This window comes from Chiloscyllium plagiosum, unplaced genomic scaffold (assembly GCF_037043375.1).
Source record: "Chiloscyllium plagiosum isolate Xiang-an unplaced genomic scaffold, Cpla_swu_hap1 HiC_scaffold_9, whole genome shotgun sequence".
Classification (NCBI taxonomy): domain Eukaryota; kingdom Metazoa; phylum Chordata; class Chondrichthyes; order Orectolobiformes; family Hemiscylliidae; genus Chiloscyllium; species Chiloscyllium plagiosum.
The window spans coordinates 65,759,354-65,779,684 of NW_028270147.1; the positions used below are offsets into that span (position 1 = coordinate 65,759,354).

The following is a 20,331-nucleotide window of genomic DNA, read 5'->3' on the forward strand; positions in this document are numbered from 1 at the left end:
CAGCAGGAACTGATCCCGAATCTATCGAACTCTGGAAAATAATCACCAACGCATCCACGATTTCTCGAGCCACCTCCTTCAATATCTTGGGATGTAGACCATCAGGCCCCGGGGACTTATCAACCTTCAGACCTAACAGTCTCTCCAACACCAATTCCTGGCAAATATAAATTCCCTTCAGTTCAGGTCCTTCAGCCACTGTTACCTCAGGGTTATTGCTTGTGTCTTCCCCAGTGAACACAGATCTGAAGTACCAATTAAATTCTTCTGCCATTTCTTTGTTTCCCCATAATATATTCCCCTGTTTCTGTCTTCAAGGGCCCAATTTTAGTCTTAACCATATATTTGCATTTCACATATCCTCCTTTATATTTTTGGCCAGTTTACCTTCGTAGCTCATTTTTTCTCTGCGTATTTCCTTCTTAGTAATCCTCTGTTGTTCTTTAAAAGCTTCCCAGTCCTCTGTTTCCCACTTATCTTTGCTATGTTATACTTTTTCTCTTTTAACTTTATATGGTTCTTAACTTCCCTCATCAGCCACGGCCACCCATGCCTCCTCCTAGGATCTTTCTTCCTTTTTAGAATGAACTGATCCTGCATCTTCTGCATTATACCCAGAAATATCTGCCATTGTTCCTCCACTGTCATCCCTGCTAAGGTATTGCACCATTGTACTTTGGCCAGCTCCTCCCCCATAGCTCCATAGTTCCCTTTATTCAACTGAAATATTGTCACTTCCGATTGTACCCTCTCCCTCTCAAATTGCAGATTGAAGCTTATTGTATTATGGTCACTACTTCCCAATGGCTCCTTCACATCGAGGTCCCTGATCAATTCTGGTTCGTTGTACAATACCAGATCCAGAATTTACCTTCTCCCTGGTCGGCTCCAGCACCAGCTGTTCTAAGAATCCATCTCGGGGGCACTCCACAAAGTCTCTTTCTTGAGGTCCAATACCATCCTGATTCTCCCAGTGTACCTGCATGTTGAAATCCCCCATAACAACTGCAGTAACATCTTTGCAACAGGCCAATTTCAGCTCCTGATTTAACTTACATCCGACATCCAGACTACTGTTTGGGGGCCTGTAGATAACTCCCAAGAGGATCTTTTTACCCTTAGAATTTCTCAGCTCTATCCATACTGACTCTACATCCCCTGATTCTAGGTCCCCCCGTGCAAGGGACTGAATATCATCTCTTACCAACATGGCCACCCCCACCCCCTCTGCCCATCAGTCTGTCCTTACGATAGCACGTGTAGCCTTGAATATTCATTTCCCCGGCCCTGTCCACTTGAAGCCACATCTCAGTTATCCCCACAATATCGTATCTGCCAATTTCCAAAAGAGCCTCAAGCTCATCCATCTTATTTCTAATGCTTTGTGCATTCATATATAGTATTTTTAATTTGTTACTGCCCTCACCCTTCCCATCAACTCCTATTTCAGCCAACCTTGAGTTTTCTGCCTCATTGATACAATTGTCTTTCTTGACATCCCTTGTTCTAACTTTCCCTTCAATTTCCTTCTTAAACATCCAGTTTGCAGCACCCCCCCCCCCCCCCCCCCCCCCCCCGCTACTTAGTTTAAACGCAGCTGTGTTTCAGTAGCAAACTTGCCTGCCAGAATGCTGGTCCCCAACCTATTAAGGTGCAAACCGTCTCTCTTGTATAATTTATGCTTACCACAAAACATACCCCAGTGATCCAAGAATTTAAATCCTTGCTTCCTGCACCAGTTCCCCAGCCACACGTTCAAGTCCATTATCTCCCTGTTTCTGGCCTCACCAGCCCGAGGAACTGGAAGCAAACCGGAGATAACCACCCTGGACGTCCTGCTTTTCAGCCTTCTTCCTAGTTCTCTGAAGTCCCGCTGTAGTATGTTCCTCCTCTTCTTCCCGACATCATTTGTGCCGACATGTACCACCATCTCTGGCTCTTCACCTTCGCCCTTGAGGATTTCCTGCACTCTGTCTGTGATGTCTTTAACCCTGGCACCAGGAAGGCAACACACCATCCTTAAGTCCCGCCTGCTGCCGGTCAGTTCCTCTTACTATGGAAGTTAGGTTAGTAAGCTATCTGTCTCAGGAGCATAGAACACAGTTGAAAGATTTGTTACTGCAGTATAAGGACATACGTAAGAATCAGATGGGGAGGATGAATGCTATTGTACATGAAGTAGATGTAGGGAATACTGCTCCAATAAAACAATACCCCTATTGGCGCAATCCTTTCAAAGCCAAAGAGATCCAGCTGGAGGTGGAGGCCATGCTCAACAAGGACATCACTGAACCAAGCAGGAGCGAGTGGAGTTCGCCGATCAGCTTAGTTCCCAAACCGGGTGGGACTCAATGATTCTGCGTGGGTTATCGGAAGGTCAATGCCATTACAAAATCGGACTCACATCCAAATCCTAGATTAATGGACTTTACCGAGAAAGTCGGACAAGCCGAGGTGGACTTAATGCGTGGTTGCTGGCAGGTACCTTTATCAGAGATGGCAAAAGAAATTTCTGAGTTTGTAACTCAAATTAGGTTATATCAGTTTAAATAGATCTCTGCCACACTCATGAACAGAGTTGTCGCTGGGAAAACAAACTGTGCAGTCTCTTTGGACAATGTAGCGATCTTTCGTAAGTCCTAGAAGGATCACATGGCACAGTTGGCAGAGCTCTTTGAATGACTATGAGAAGCAAAACTGGTCATAAACTTAAATAAAACTGAATTCGCGAAAGCAGACATGATGTTCTTGGGACATAATATGGGTCAGAGAAGGTTAACCCCACAGAACGCAAAGGTGAAGGCCATCAGGGAATTTCCACAACCAACCTCGAAGAAAGAAGTGTTTCGATTCTTAGGATTCAGCGGATCCTATCAGAAGTTTGTTCCAAACTTCAGCAGTGTAGTGGCACCATTAACCGATTTGCTGAAGAACACACAAAATTTCTGACAGAACACTGCCAGGAGGCATTCAACATTTGAAATCAATACTAACCACCACACCAGTTTTAGCTACACCAAACCTTTCGACTTTTAAGGTCGCCATCGATGCTTGTGTCATAGGAATTGGCGCCGTAGGAAGATGGGGATGGGATTGAATTGCCAGTTAGTTACTTTTCAAAGAAACTCAACATCTACCAGAGGAAATACTCCATGATTGAAAAAGAACTATTGAGATTGGTACTGGCCGAACAACATTTTAATGTTAATGTCACAACCAATGTATCAGAGATGGTGGTGTACACGGATCACAATCCTTTTACATTCTGAGAATGCTTTAAAGAGAAGAATATGAGAGTATTTCATGGGAGTCTTATGTTACAGACTTTTAATTTTAAAATTGTACATATTGCAATTCATAAGAATGTAATTGCAGATGCGTTATCGCGGATTTAACTGATAAAGTTCAGATGAGATTTGTGTTTACTTTATATATATATTTTATATATATATATATATATAGGTATATGGGAAGAAGTTAAGGTGAACTTCTATTAAAGTTATCTGTATGTTAGGGTAATGTGTTTAAAGAACAGAAAAAAATGAAGCTATCTTTTCATTATGATGGTTCATTTTTTCTTAAGGGGGGAGGTGTTATGAAGATGTGGGTGTACTGTGCCTTTAAGAAAGTTAAAAGCTAGCAGAGCTACCTGACAGCACCAAGTGTTCTGAATAAGATACAGTATAACCTTTTGGTCCAGCAGTTAGTGCAGGCGGTTGCCTGGAGACAAAAAAAAACAAATTTGAATTAGGCCAATCAGTTTAAATTATACCCTGAAAAATACCAAACTCCAATGCCATGGGCAGCACGGCAGCACGGTGGCACAGTGATTAGCACTGCTGCCTCACAGCGCCAGAGACCCAGGTTCAATTTTTGCCTCAGGCAACTGTCTGTGTGGTGTTTGCACGTTCTCCCTGTGCCTGCACAGGTTTCCTCCGGGTGCTCCGGTTTCCTACCACAGTCCATAAATGTGCAGGTTAGGTGAAGGGGTAAAAGGGGGAATGGATCTGGGTGGGTTGCTCTTCGGAGGGTTGGTGTGGACTTGTTGGGCCGAAGGGCCTGTTTCCACACTATAAGTAATCTAATCAATTTTGAATTTAATTTATTGATAATATTAAATGCTTTGGGGTATAAGACCGGGGAAAATTGAACAGTTGAGGAAGAACTGCCACACCACCAACACATGCAGAACAGCTCTCTCAAAGGTACCTTTATCAATTGGTGACCTGTGAAACATAATCCCGAAGAAGAAGACAAGAAGACAGAGGAAGCTACAAAGAGAATTTTTGGTAAATCTTAATCCGGGGTTTTATCGGAGTAGTATAGTAGAAGGGGGAAGTAAAAGATAGGTTCGAGAAAGGAGTTGTAAATAGTTGTTAGTTAATTATTCTCTGTTATACTTTAAGAAATAAAGTTGTTAATTTTTACTTTAAATAGTGACTTCTGGCATAGTTCTTGGCCTCTTGAATTTTCACAGATTACTGCACAGGGTAAATCTTTTCTTGTTGCTGGTTTAACATGTCATAACAAATCCTACCATTACTATTTTGCTATTCCTGGCTGCTGATTACATTTTTATAATTTATCCAGAGCACTAATATCTGTTCAAGAGAGTGGGGCATTTAAATTGACCTACACGTCATTTCAAAACACCTCTTTTAATATATAAATATTGCGGCTCTAAAAAGATATCAAAACGATGAATCAAAACATTAAGATTAATCTGAACATTAATGTATTACATATTGTGGGAACAAAGTGAAGTGTAGAGCACTTCACTAACAGAATTTGGATTGCCCAAAAATACTCTGAGTTGAGAAAGTTTCCATGTTTCAAGATGAGGCAATGTTGTAGTTTAAGAAAGTTTTACATTTTTTATAAAGACTCTTTATTACTTCAATCATACATACATACCACAATGCTGCAATTACTTTAAATTATTAAGAACTAGATTTTGTAAAATCATTGTCTCAATTTATTACCATGCTTTCTATCATCCTGATTTAAAAAAAAATGACCTATATATTTCCGTAAAATGCTGAAATAACCACAGATTTCTGTTCCACAGGAGCAGGTAGATCTCGGATTGTTATTCCATTGAGAAGGACCAAGATCCAACTGATGTACAAGCCTGATCTTTCATTCTTTTTTTTCCTACAATGTGGAGTTTTACATATTTTTGCTAAGACAACAAAATCCTACATAGGTGACCTTTCAGTACTTATAGCTGAAGTCCAATTCTCCTTCATTGTTCAGAGACTACATTTTCAAAGTGAGAGGAAACGGGCCAAAAGAGAAAATGCTGGAAAATCTCAGCAGGTCTGGCAGCATCTGTAAGGAAAGAAAAGACCTGACCTTTCGAGTCTAACTGACCCCCAGCTTTGACAAAGGGTCAGTTAGACTCAAAACATCAGCTCTTTTCTCTCCTTACAGATGCTGCCAGACCTGCTGAGATTTTCCAGCATTTCCTCTTTTGGTTTCAGATTCAAGCATCCACTGTAATTTGCTTTTACCGAGAGGAAATAGGCTTTCAGTTCTGTTGCTAGGCATGTGTTTGTGCACAGAACAGGGCCAACGGGCTGAATTTTACAAGCATTTGGCAAAATGTCAATGCTGTTGAGTTTTATGGGAGGTTCCTCTCTAGGAGACTAGCACATTTCTCAAGCTCTTCTCTGATTGCTTCATTATCTATGCACTACCCTATCCAATCTTCTCTCTTACCAGAGATGAAAATATTCACCACTGTTGGGAATTCCAGCATCAGCGCCACATTTAAAACACAGTTATGCACTGTCTTGGTCCCAGATTTGCCTTATATTTATACAATAAATACAATACAGTCCAGGAACAGGCCCTTTGATCCACCAAGCCTGCACCAATTCTCAGTCCTTATTTAGACCTGCTACTTATTGCCATACGTGGTTTCCAGTCCTCTATTCACCTCCTGTTCATGTGTCTGTCAAATACACCTTAAACACTGCTAATGTGCCTGCATCCACCACCTCCACTGGTAGTACATTCCAGGTACCTACCACCCTCTGTGTGAAAAGTTTTCCCACAATTCTGCCCTAAATTTTCCCCTCTCACTTTGAATCTGTGCCCGTTTGTAGTTGATCTTTTCACCTGGGAATAATCTTCTGATTATCCAACATATCTGTGCCTGTCATAATTTTGTAGACCTCTATCAGGTTGCCCCTCAGCCTCCAACTTTCCAGTGAAAACAATCTGAGTTTATCCAACCTCTGTTCATAATTAAAACCCTCCAGACTAGGCAACGTTATGGTAAACCTTCTCTGCACCCTCTCCAAACCATCCACATCCTTTTGCTAATGTGGCGGCCAGAACTGCACGCAATGTTCCAGGTACCACTTAACTAAAATTTTATACAGCTGTAACATAACTTGCCCACTTTTAGGTTCAATGCCCTGTCCAATGAAGGCATGTGTGCTGCATGTTTTCTTGACCACCTTATCCATCTGTTGCCACTTTCAGGGATCTGTTGACCTGTACAACTAGATCCCTCTGTATGTCAATGCTGCTAAAGGTTCTGCCACGTATTGCACAATTCACACCTGAATTTGATCTTCCAAAACGAATCACCTCACATTTGTTTGGATCAAACTCTATTCGCCATTTCTGTGCCCAGATCTGCAGTCTGTCTATACCCTGCTGTATCTTTTGACAGTCCTCCTCACTATCTGCAACTCCACCAGTTTTGGTGTCATCCATAAACTTACTAATCAGACCCACCTACATTTTTCTCCAGATCATTTATATATATTACAAAAAAGAAAGGTTCCAGCACTGATTCGTGCAGAATACCACTAGTGACTGATCTCCATTCTGAAAAGTACCCTTCCACAGTTACTCTCTGTCTTCATTGACCAAGCCAGTTTTGTATCTATCTAGCCAGCTCACCCTGGATCCAATGAGACTCTACCTTCATACCAGACTGACTTGGGTCCTTATCAAATGCTTTATGAAAGTCCACGTAGACAACATCCACTGCCCTTCCTTCATCAATCATTTTCGTCACCTTCTTAAAAACTTTAATCAGGTTGGTGAGACATGACCTTTCCCACACAAACCCATGCTGCCTATCACTAACAAATCCATTTGTTTCCTAATGTGTGTAAATCCTTTCTTCCATTATCTTCCCCAACAACTTCCCCACCACTGACATCAGGCTCACTGACCTGTAATTACCTGGATTATCTCTGTTTCCCTTCTTAAACAAAGGAACAATGTTAGCCATTCTCCAATTCTCTTGACCTTTGTCAGAGGCCAAAGAGGATGTAAAGGTATCTGTTTAGGCCTTAGCTAATTCCTCCCTTGCCTCCCACAGGATCCTGTGAAAGATCCATCTGGCCCTGGGAATCTGTGTACTGTAACGCATTTCAAGATACCCAATACTTCATCGTTCATTACGTTGATCTGTCCAAAAGTATTCACACATCTTTTCCTAACCTCAAATCCCTCATGCCCCTCTCTTTGGTGAATACCAATCTAAAGTACTTATTAAGGATCTCACTCATTTCCTCTGGCTCCACACATAACCTTCCTCCTTTATCCTTGATTGGGCCTACTCTTTCTCCTGTTCCTTTTTGTGAAGAATTGTCCCAGAGATGATGGACAGAGGCAAGTTGGATCCATGTTTTACCAACAGGGACCTGGAAGTCCTAGTGGCTGGGATGGTGCAGAGTTCCTTCATGGTCAACAGACCATGCCAGCCTAGTCCAAAATTGCCACCCAGATTAGTGTTGTATTAATGGTCAGGAGGAACAAGCAGCAATGTCTTGATCTTTTCTGATCTTCTGAGGGTAAGCAATGATCTTCTTTACTCACTGAGGGTACCTCATTCTCACTCCATCTCTTCTACCTCCCACCAAGACTCAGGCTCCACCACTGTCAATATTGCTTGCACCACCTTCCTTCACTCTCCCTCACTGCCACACCAACCCCAAGAATACTAACTGTGCATGCCCTTTGCACTTTCTGCTGACTTACATAGAACATCACTGCATCCTTTCCCCACCAGCACCAGCACTGACAACCATGCTACCCACTTTTACCTCACTCAATCCCTTCCCTTCTCTCATTCCAGGAGGAAACATTCCAAAATATGGCAGAAAGTGGCAAGATGGATGGTAAACTGTATGAGTCCACATAGTAGGTCAATGCGCAAGGTTCACATACAGTGTTTTGTAATCACAGGTGTCTTTCATCTGAATTCTGTGAATGTCTGTTTAATGCTATTGCCCTTTGAAGGGCCTCACAATGCCCCTCTCAAAGAGTGAAACACTTGCCCCTACATCTCCCACCATTCTGGATATGGTGGCAGCCATTTTCATCTCCATCCTGCTCTTGCTATTGGGAAGACAATGGAAGAAATAGTAATTGTATTTGTTCATGCTCTCTTTTTGGCTGTCCTCTCAGTCAACCCCATTGGTTTTGATGTTCCCCAAATTTCCACCCAACTAATTTATTTAACTAATCATTTCCTCACTTTACCTTCTGAGGCCCACACATACTGCATCGCCATGTGAGACATAGTATACACTGTCCCCACAACGAAGTCAGGGGTGTGCCTATGGCAATGACTCCACCTCTGCATTTCCCTCACATATTGTATTGACTCCCCCCCCTTATATATTGAATTGCCTCTTTTCACAATTGTTATTCCTTCTGCATCCCAGAAAGCCACCTCCAATCCCTTCAATTGATTGCCTCAGCTTCCCTACCACAGCCAATGGCTCCTTCTAACAAGCCCCTCTCACCCCACTTTGACTTTCAGTGGACAGACCATGGCCCACTCATTCAACCACTCTGAATGGACTATCCCTGTCTGACGACTCACCAGGTCCCTGACTGATCTTTAAACAACCCAATGATTGATTTCCCATGTTTCCCTGGGCTTGTGGCATCGGATCTATGGGACGGCCGGGGCCCATTATCTGAGCTGTTATGATACAGACTTCTGGACCTTGACTGTCCCAAGCAGCCAACTCTGTCCAAGTCCCTGAACTGATAACAGATAGTGTCTCTGACTGACTGTAGCAGGACCATCCTAACTGAAGTCTTGCTCCCATTACTTGACTGAGACTCACCCACCTGAGACTCTGCAACATGGCCATGTGTTTGCTGCACATGCAGTGTGTCTGCCTCAGACACTGCACCGACATGGTGTAGGTCGAACATCATGTGCATCTGTGACTGATCTTTGCTGATGGCCAGAATAAACTGCCTGACTTTGTGCCTGCACTAAACAGCAAGGCAGCACAGAAACCCTGCAAACCTGTAAGTTCTGGTTGAGACAGCAAATCATAAAAATGTGAGTATTGAAGCTGGCAATACCAGAAAAGAATGCGAGGAGCTTGAAGCAGCTCCTGTCCCAGTCCACAGGTTAGGTATTTGTCCCACACACATATACTATCCTGGCAGCAGCATTGCAATGAGATGTTCCAGTGTGCTCTATAGTGCAGTATCAAACTGCAGAACGCTATTTTGAGTGGATCAGAGGTAGGTCGTGGAGAACTGGTGGTGAGGGAGAGATGGAGACAGTGGCTGAGAGGTCAGAGTTTGCAGTTGAAGAAGAGAAGATGCCCATTTCTGGTGATGGGTCCTCAACTCCTGTCCGCTCACCATGCCAAATATTCTGTCCTCTCATTGTGCACATCCTCCTGCCCGCCCACAACATGCCCATCCTTTTACCCCTACACAGCATACCATCCTCCTACCCCCCACACCATACCATCCTCCTATCCCCATACCATACCTATCATCCTGACCCCAAACACCATATCAACCTCTCGCCTCCCCACACCATACCCAACGTCCCGCCTCCCCACACCATACCCAACCTCCCGCCTCCCCACACCATACCCATCCTCCTGCCTCCCCACACCATACCATCCTCCAGTCCCCCACACCATACCCATCCTCTTGCCTCCCCACACCATACCCATCCTCCTGTCCCCCTCACACCATACCCATCCTCCCCCCACACCATGCCATCCTCCTGTCCACCCCACACCATACCCATCCTCCTGCCCCCCACACCAAACACCCATCCTGCCCCCCCACAACATGCCATCCTGCCCCCCACACTATACCCATCTTCCTGCCCCTCCACACCATACCCAGCCTCCTGCCCACCCCACACCATACCCATCCTGCTGCCCCCTCACACCACACCCATCCTCCAGCCCATCCCACACCATATGCCTTCTCCTGCCCCCTCACACCATACCCATCCTCCTGCCCCCTCACACCATACCATCCTCCTGCCCACCCCACATCATACCCATCCTCCTGCCCACCCCACACCATACCCATCCTCCTGCCCACCCCACACCATACCCATCCTCCTGCCCCCTCACACCATACCATCCTCCTGCCCACCCCACACCATACCCATCCTCCTGCCCCCTCACACCATACCATCCTCCTGCCCACCCCACATCATACCCATCCTCCTGCCCACCCCACACCATACCCATCCTCCTGCCCACCCTACACCATACCCATCCTCCTGCCCCCTCACACCATACCATCCTCCTGCCCACCCCACACCATACCCATCTTCCTGCCCACCCCACACCATACCCATCTTCCTGCACCCCCACACCATACCATCCACCTGCACCCCCCACACCATACCCATCCTCCTGCCCTCTCCATACCATGCCATCCCCCTGCCCCCCACACCAAATCATCCTCCTGCCCACCCCACATCATACCCATCCTCCTGCCCACCCCACACCATACCCATCCTCCTGCCCACCCCACACCATACCCATCCTCCTGCCCCCTCACACCATACCATCCTCCTGCCCACCCCACACCATACCCATCCTCCTGCCCCCTCACACCATACCATCCTCCTGCCCACCCCACATCATACCCATCCTCCTGCCCACCCCACACCATACCCATCCTCCTGCCCACCCCACACCATACCCATCCTCCTGCCCCCTCACACCATACCATCCTCCTGCCCACCCCACACCATACCCATCTTCCTGCCCACCCCACACCATACCCATCTTCCTGCATCCCCACACCATACCATCCACCTGCACCCCCCACACCATACCCATCCTCCTGCCCTCTCCATACCATGCCATCCCCCTGCCCCCCACACCAAATCATCCTCCTGCCCCCGCCACACCATACCCATCCTCCTGCACCCCCACACCATACCATCCTCCTGCCCACCCTAAACCATACCATCCTCCTGCACCCCCACACCATACCATTCTCCTGCCCACCCTACACCATACCATTCTCCTGACCCCCACATCATACCCATCCTCCTGCACACCCCACACCATACCCATCCTCCTCCCACACCATACCATCCCCCTGCCCACCCCTCACAACATACCCATCCTCCTGCCCTCTCCATACTATGCCCATCCTCAGGCCCCCACACCAAACCATCCTCCTGCCCCTTCACACCATACCATCCTCCTGCAACCTCACACCATACCATCCTCCTGCAACCTCACACCATACCATCCTCCTGCCCCATCACACCATACTCATACTCCTGCCCCCCACATCATACCCATCCTCCTGCCCTATACCATACTATCCTCCTTCCCCCCCACACCATGCCAGCCTCCTATCCCCATGCCACACCATCCTGCTGCCCCACACACCATACCCATCCTCCCAACACCCACACCATACCATCCTCCTGCACCCCCACCTCATACCATCCTCCTTCCCCTTCACACCATACCATCCTCATGCGCCCCCACATCATCCTCCTGCCCCTTCACACCATACCATCCTCCTGCAACCCCACACCATACCCATCCTCCTGCCCCCCACACTATACCCATCCTCCTGCACCCCCACACCATACCATCCTCCTGCCCCATCACACCATACTCATACTCCTGCCCCCCACACCATACCCATCCTCCTGCCCCCCACACTATACCCATCCTCCTGCACCCCCACACCATACCATCCTCCTGCCCCATCACACCATACTCATACTCCTGCCCCCCACAACATACCCATCCTCCTGCCCCATACCATACCATCCTCCTTCCCCACCACACCATACCATCCTCCTGTCCTCCACACCATACCATCCTCCTGCACCCCCACATCATACCATCCTCCTGCCCCTTCACACCATACCATCCTCCTGCAACCCCACACCATAACATCCTCCTGCCCCCCACACCATACCCATCCTCCTGCCCCCCACACCATACTCATCCTCCTGCCCCCCACATCATACCCATCCTCCTGCCCCATACCATACCATCCTCCTTCCCCACCACACCATACCTCCTCCAGCACCCCAACACCATGCCAGCCTCCTACCCCCACGCCACACCATCCTCCTGCCCCACACACCATACCCATCCTCCCAACACCCATACCATACCATCCTCCTGCCCCCCACACCATGCCATCGTCCTACCCCCACGTCACACCATCCTCCTGCCCCACACACCATACCATCCTCCTGCCCCCCACACCATAACCATCCTTCTGCCTCCTCACACCTTGCCATAGCCATCTTCCTGCCCCACCATACTATATCATCCTCCTACCCCCCATACATCCTCCTGCCCCCCCAAACCATTCCCATCCTCCTGCCACCTCAGGATCACATCCTCCTGTCCCTTTAACCAGCCCTTTCCTGCTGCCACATTACCAGGAAGCGGTGGGTGGTGACAGTAAGAGGGTAGGCCTTCCATGGCTGCCCATGGGTGTATGACATGGCGTCCTGACTCAGGGAAGGATTTGTCCCCAGACAATGCGGTGGTTAGAGAGGACCAGCTGGTGGCTGGCATTGTCATGAACAAGATCAAGGAGTGATGATGAAGGAGATATCGCTGGGGACGGGAAGTTTGGCTTCAGCAGTCCCTGCTTCCTTCTCTGTCTCTCCAAGTCGTGGATTGCATCTTCGAAATGAAATATCTGGTGGAGCTCCACAGCAGCCTCTTGTGGGGAAATGTTCAAAAAATATGTTTTTGTGATACATAACATCATTATATCTATAAGGAGAAATTATACTGTGCTTCTCACAAAAGAATAGTCATGCGTATATAAGGAACTATAAAACAACGTGTAAAAAATGAAAAAGCTGAGAACAGAGCAAAAAATACGACAGATCCTGGTGAATTAGAAATTTACAGAGCAGTAAAAGATGACCAAACAAAAATACAAACAGTAAGAATGACAAAAAGAAGTATTAAATAAAAGGAAAAGAGTTCCCTTTGTTATTTCCCAAAGTGGGTGGGTTTATAATCAGAGAGCATAATCTCAGTGTAAGGATTTGCTCATTTCAGACAAAGATGAGATGGAATGTTTTCTCTCAGAGAGTGGTGAGTTCTTTACCATCAAGGGATGTCAAATCTGAGATGATAAGTATATTCAGTATACAGATAGATTTTTAATCAGTAAGGGAATCAAGGGTATGGGGAAAGGTGGCAGGATATTGCAGTTGGCAATTAGCAGATCAGCCATGATCTCATTGAACAGTACAGCAGACTAAATAGGCTGAATGGCCTACTTCTGGTCCTATTTCTAATTATCTTTATAGCCTTATATCACACATTGCTGCTTTTTACAATGAAGGAAGGAAAAATAAAGTCAACGAGATGTTTTATTTTGCAACAATTGACAATGTTTGCATAGTCACCATATCAACTCCAGGTTCATTTATTGAATTCAAATATTACCACCTGTCTTGGTAGGCCTTTAACCCATTTCTCTACATTGTTGGCCTGGACTTCTGGATTACTACTCCAGTGACATGACACCGTCTCCCCAGGTAGTGAAGGAAAATAGTTCAAATCATTCTCTCTCCAGTTTTCCCTCTGTTCAGTAATGAGAATTCTAGATTCTGTTCATTGCCCTTCTGAGAATCTAAATTGGCTCATTATATGAGGAATGACTAGTTGTGTCTTGGTATCATTCATTCCTCAGTTTGGTTCATTGGAAAACTGAACGCAATACTGCTGGTTTCTGCCATTTCCCTGGTCAAAGCTTTCAAAATCTGGATCTAACACGCCTATTTTGAGATTTTAGCATGGATTGAGTGATATTTTACCAAGTAATACAGAAACGTGGCCACTCTGAGCTTGGAGAAACCAGCACCTTCCTGGGGCTGGGGATTTTCACCATATTTGGAACTGCCATCTCATTGACTCATATCTGTGACCTGGTAAAGAAGAATTTGCTCTTGGATCAAGGAGTGCCAGAATATTGCAGATTTAAGATTTGAAGAGTGCAGCAACCTTGGATTATTTCACTGATGACTAGATCTTCACATGGCTGGGACAGAACTGAGAATGAAACCTTCAACATTTGTATATATATATTTTTAAATAACTCAATATTTGTGGAAAAAGAGGAATTTTTTTGCTTCATGGTGAACTGATGGTCAGGCCTGTACAAACCTGCAGAGTTGATTTATGTCAGAAACTTGGAGAGCCGACCACTGCCCATCTGATCGTTAATCGAGATTTTAACTTTCAAAATATACTCAATCGACCCCCAAATGATTAAAACATTTAAGTTGCTGCCTGCCACAAAGGAACAATGACATCATGAAGCAAACAGCTGAAAGGTAACAAATACATGGTTTTGTAATCACTTGGGCTGTTGATATCGGCATTTAATGACTCTTCATTAAACAACTAATGTTGTTGTACTTTTAGTAGAACAGAGTGTCATATGGTGATAAGCTGTAAAGAAGAGGTTACAAACTATAAAGACAGACTGTGCTTGTATATAGCATATGTGATGCCTATGTGATGTTCCAAAGTATTTCACAGGCAATTAAACTTTTGTAATGCTGGGAACATCAGCAGTCAATATGAGCACACCAACGTCCCATAAAAAAAGCTATGAGATAAATGACCACATAAACTGTTATTAGAAATATTGTTTGAAAGATAAATGTTGCCCAGATACCAAACAAAATCCCTGTTTATTTTGACTGGTATTGTACAAACATTTACGTTCATCTGAGAAAGCAGACAGAGCCTACTTACAGTGTAGTACACCTTTAGGAACCCAATAAAAGGTCAGGTTTCATTCATAAGGATGGCAGACTTCCTTCCCTAAAGGAACATTACTGAACCAGATGGTATTCAATGACAATTGAAGATGACAATACTTATGGTCAATATTACTGAAACCACATTTATAATTTTTAACTGGCCTCAAGTAGGACTTGAACCCATATCCCAGGAGCTTTAAGCTAAGACTCTAGATTGGCACTATAGCAATATTACCATTTTTCTATCCAGGTTCAGTTTAGATAATGGAGCTATATTTTGAGGGTGAACCTTTGACCTATGACCTGATTCAGATGCCAGAATGCTACCATTGTGTCAATGTAGTTATTAATTATGAGGAATCTTTAAAGTATGTGATGCAATCCAACAGAGGAGTTGTTAGTCCACAAAAATGCAACCTTAAATTTTGTTTCTCCTATCTTAATCATGTTGCATGTCTAGACATTTATAAATTTATAAAGAAGGACAAACACAGTCCACAGCTGATATCAGGAAAAAGAATTGATGTATATTTCATTGTGATATTTCCATGCATTACCATGTTTTGTTTATTTTAGCAGCACCAGTTTAAATCGCAGCAAATATACTGGTAGAGCTTTTTACTGCACTAAACATTTAAGCTGCTTCCCTATGAACTGCAGCTGAGTGAACCAACTGATGTGTGATTTCTTTGATTTTAAACAGCTGAAGCGACATTTTCTGTAAAGTTCATTGGCAAGGCTTAAATAGACAATAATAGACAGTATTAAGAAAGGTACACTTTGTCTAAACACAAGGAAAATAGCAGTACAGCAAAGGTAGATGGTATCAATTAATTTCCTGTTACATCATTAATTGGAACATCCATTGTCATTGAACAAACAGAAAATATCCTCAGTCACACTAGCTCTTATAATGGTTTGTCTAATTTTTCCAAGCAATATTTATATTTGTGATCTAGATTTTCATAAAATATACTTTTAATGAAAGGTAAACTTCTACCTATTGCAAGATGTTGCCCAAATTACATGAATTCTAGTTTGAACAAAAGTTAATTAAGTATCGTTCATGAAATCATAAAGGCCTATAATGCCCATTGTGAAATTTGAATTAGAAGTTGTCAATTTGTTTTATTTGACAGTGATAATTGAATTGCTTTTCTCTTAATGTAAAATGCAATTAGTTTTTAATATCTTTCCTTATGTATCTTCTATCTATCTCCTGGGATTTGTATAATTAGATTTAAGAAAGTACAGTAAGGAATTACGTTTTGAAATTATTTGAGATCTCCTAATTATGTTGGCAGTAATGAATCAATGCTACACATGAAGATTTTATTCTCCTATCCCATGGTAAAAGAATTTGGGAATGTAATTGTAGATTATTGAGGGGATCTCATAGCAGCTCAGGAAGTAATAATAATAGCAAACCACCGTAACCACCAGACATTTCAAAGCTTAGGCAGAATTTGTCTCCTGCAACTGTTGTGTTGATTTCCAGATAATCATGATTAATTATGTAAAATGACTGGATCTTTCTAGACAGTGAGTAGTCTCATTTTAATTATTACTGGGTCAGATAATTAACCAGGTCAACTCGTTTAATAGCCTAATGTTCAATCTATGTATATACACAATATGAAATAAAAGAGGAAAGATGTGACTTATTTCCCAGTGACCATTGCTGTACTTTATAGCTCCCATTATAAAGTCGATTAATGAGAATGTTTGATTTATACCTTCTCAATCTTTATAATGTAAATATAAGATCATTCTTCTCTATTCCTGAAGTGAACATTCTCTGAAATCATAGTTCAACGTCATATGTACTTTTGATATCATCAACTGCACATTCAATGGGGTCAAAAAGTAATGATGGCTCATTTTGCATAAAATTGGATTATAGATGCACAGGTTTTAATTGAATTTTTGTAAGTATCAGAAAACCATACAATATTACTGAAAAGAATTTGTAATACTTAACTAAGCCACTTGATCTTGATACAACAAAATCTCAATACAACCGTGAATGCTGGTGTTATATTTACAGGAAAGGAAATGGAATTTTTTGTTTATAAATATTTTTATGTTGAAAGAAAATACAGGCTGGAGTAGCCATGTAAGTACAGTGGCTACAAGAGAACGTAAGTGGCTAGGAATCTATCAGCAAGTAACTCCTCTCCTTTCTCTCCAAAGCCTGTCCATCATCTACAAGGCACAATTCAGGAGTGTGATGGAATATTTCCTACTTGCCTGGATTGGTACAGCTCCAAAAACACACAAGGACCTTGACACCATCCAGGATAAAGCAGCCCATTTGACTGTACTCCATGCACCACCTTTAATATTCACTCCCTTCACCACTGATGCACAGTGGCAGCAGTGTGTACCATCTACAAGGTACACTGCAGTTGCTCACCATGACTCCTTCAAAAGCACCTTCCATACCCCCATCATCTCCACCATCCACATGGACAAAGGGAGAAATACATGGGAACACTATCACCCATAGGTTCCCCTCCAAATCACACACTATCCTGAAATATCAACTTCTTGAGTATTGTTAGAATTGCACCCTTTCAGTTAAATGGATTCCATCATACTGCTCAACTATGCCATGATGATATTGGATAGGCTTTAGAGAGTGAGGAGGTGAGTCACTCATCTTAGAATTCCAAGCCTTTATCTTGCTGTACATGTCTCTACTTTTCAAGGACTGCAGTAGTTTAAGAAGACAGCTCACTAATAGTAACTTCACCAAAGCAATTCATATAATGGGCAATAAATGCTGACCTTGCCAGTTATGCCCACATTGCATGAATGAATAAAATATGAATTAGCTCAGGAATTAGTCGTGACTCAAGCAGCTTTAAGCTATGGGTTGTTCTGCTACAACACAACAGTTGCATTCCTTTACAACCTCGCTCTATAGAAAATTGCACTGTGGAAAATCACTATACCCATTCAACAGAACGTTCGCCAAACAGCGTTCACAATCCGTCACCCACCTTATAGCCAATTCACGTTGATGAAATGCGTATTATACCCAGAATGACCTGTAATTTTTGTTCCCCTCATAAAGCAAAACTTTAAACTGATTTGAGAAATAAAATTCTATTCTCAATGTAGACCACAGAGGCGAGGGTCAAAAATACCTATGGACTGCGTGGTGAAATGAAAGAGATCTACCTGTTCAGTATAGCTCCAGAATTCCAGCTAATGCTTCAGGTAGTGTCATTGAAGGCAGCAAATAACGATTCATGCAGAGGACAGCCTCTCAGGCTGGGCTGCCCTTCGGTTTGAATTCTCAGATCAAGGTGACGTGTCCAGAAATAGCTGAAGTATAATCAGATTGAGCTGAAAGAATTAAGAACCTTTCTCATTATTGTAGTCCAATCAAATCCAATGGTACTGGTAGCTACCTATGTCTCAGTTTTTGGAAAACAATGTGGTTGAAATCATGATGTTGATATACACTAAATAAATTAATTTAGCCGATGGAAATATTGGAAAAAAATGAGAATACTTCTGAAGTTACCATATCACAAGATTTGGAGCAAGATGCCTGTTCTGTCCATTTTACAAAATTTGTTTATATATTATGTGTTTCGCTATGAGTAGGTTAGCATTTCTTTCCCATTCCTAATGGTCATATTGAACTGCTTTCTTAGACTGCTGCACTGCTTGCTGAAGATATCCCCACAGTGCTGTTGGGATGGAGCTCCAAGTTAGGACAGTGTGTAATTGGAGGGGAACTTAAGTGTACAGCATTTTCATCTGCCTTCTAGGTAAAAGAGACCATGAGTTTTGGCTGTGCTGCGTAGCACTGTTGATGAGGTGAATAAGATTGAAGGTTGTGGGTGGATGTCAATCAAGTGGACGGTATTAGACTCCTTAAGTGCTGTTGGAACTGCACTCAACCAGGCAAGTGTTTCCATCACATTCCTGATTTGTACCTTGTAGACAGTGGACAGGCTTTAGAGAGTGAGAAAGTGAATCACTCTTCATAGAATTCCCAGCCTTTGGCTTGCTGTTACACCCACAGTAATTACATGGTAGGTCCTGTTTAGTTTGTGGTCACCAGTGATTCCCAGAATGCTGCTGGTGGGAAATTCAACAGTGCTAACACGGTTGGATTTCATAGAATGGTGATTAGATTCTCTCCTTTTGGTGATGTTAATTGCCTGGTCCCTGTGTGGTACGAATGCAACTTGCTATGAATAAAGCCCAACCTGAAAGTTTTCTGAACAGTTACAAACAGTACTGAATGCTTCCAATCATCGGTGAACATCCGCAATTCTGACCTTAGGAGAGAGGGAGGTCATTGATGAAATAGCCAGGGTTGGTTGGGCCTACATCAGCACCCTGAGAAACCCTTGTAATAATACCCTGAGACTGAGATGATTGACCTCCAACAACCACAACCACAACCATCTTCCTTTGAGCTCCAACCAATAAAGAGATTTCCCCAGTCTGTTGGAAATCAGTTTCGCCAGGTTGCTCAATGCCTACTTGATCAAATGCAGCTTGATATCAAGAGAATCACTCTCATCTCTGCTCTGGAGTTCAGATCTTTTGGCTATGCTTAGGCTAAGGCTGTAATGAGGGCAAGAACTGAATGATTTCGAAAGAATCCTACCTGAGCATTGGTGCCCAAGTTATTGGTGACTTTTTAAAATGCTTTTATGTCTCTGACTAGGCCAGCATTTATTGCCCATTCCTAATTGCCCTCAAGAAGGTGGTCCTGAATTGCCTTCTTAATCCAGAGTAGTCAATCTAGTGCTGGAACACCTATAGTGCTGATGAATGAAAAGATTTCCCGGATTTTTACCCAGTGAAAGGGAGAGAACAGCAATATATTTCCAAGGAGGGAAAGTTGCAGGCGCATTTCCTTATCAGCTGTCCTTGTCCTTTTAGAAAGTAGAGGTCACTTGTTTGGAAGATGCTGTTGAAGGAGCTTTGGTGATTTGCTGCAAGTGTATTGTGTATAGTACATACTCATGTTACTGTGCATTAGAATGAATGGGAGTGAATGTTTATGTTAGTGGATCGAAAGTCAATCAAGAGGGACACTCTGTCCTGGATGGTGCCAAATGTCTTGAGTGTTGTTAGAGATCCGGCCATCCAGGCAAGTGGGAATTATTCCATCGCATTCCTGACTATGCCTTGTAGATAGTTGTCAGACTTTAAAGTGCCAGGAGGTGAGTTACTCACTTCAGAATTCCTAGCCTCTGACCCTCCTTTTATATGCTAGTCAAGATCTGTTTACCATTAGATGTCAAAGGGAGATGATTAAA

The 20,331-nt window shown here is 43.7% G+C and overlaps 1 protein-coding gene across 3 annotated transcripts in view; it reads right to left on the reverse strand.

Moving 5' to 3' along the window:
* The window catches only part of pdca (phosducin a), a 58,944-nt gene extending 40,601 nt beyond the window's left edge, over window positions 1-18,343 (reverse strand). Inside the window, exon 1 of one of the 3 annotated variants that reach the window (XM_043699512.2) lies at window positions 18,224-18,343. The gene's annotated coding sequence lies outside the window, so the exon portion shown is untranslated. Of the gene's footprint in view, window positions 1-17,287; window positions 17,323-18,042; window positions 18,068-18,223 lie in introns of those variants that run through there. The other 2 variants (XM_087990741.1, XM_087990740.1) reach the window with 2 other exon arrangements.
* Window positions 18,344-20,331: the final 1,988 nt, after the last annotated feature.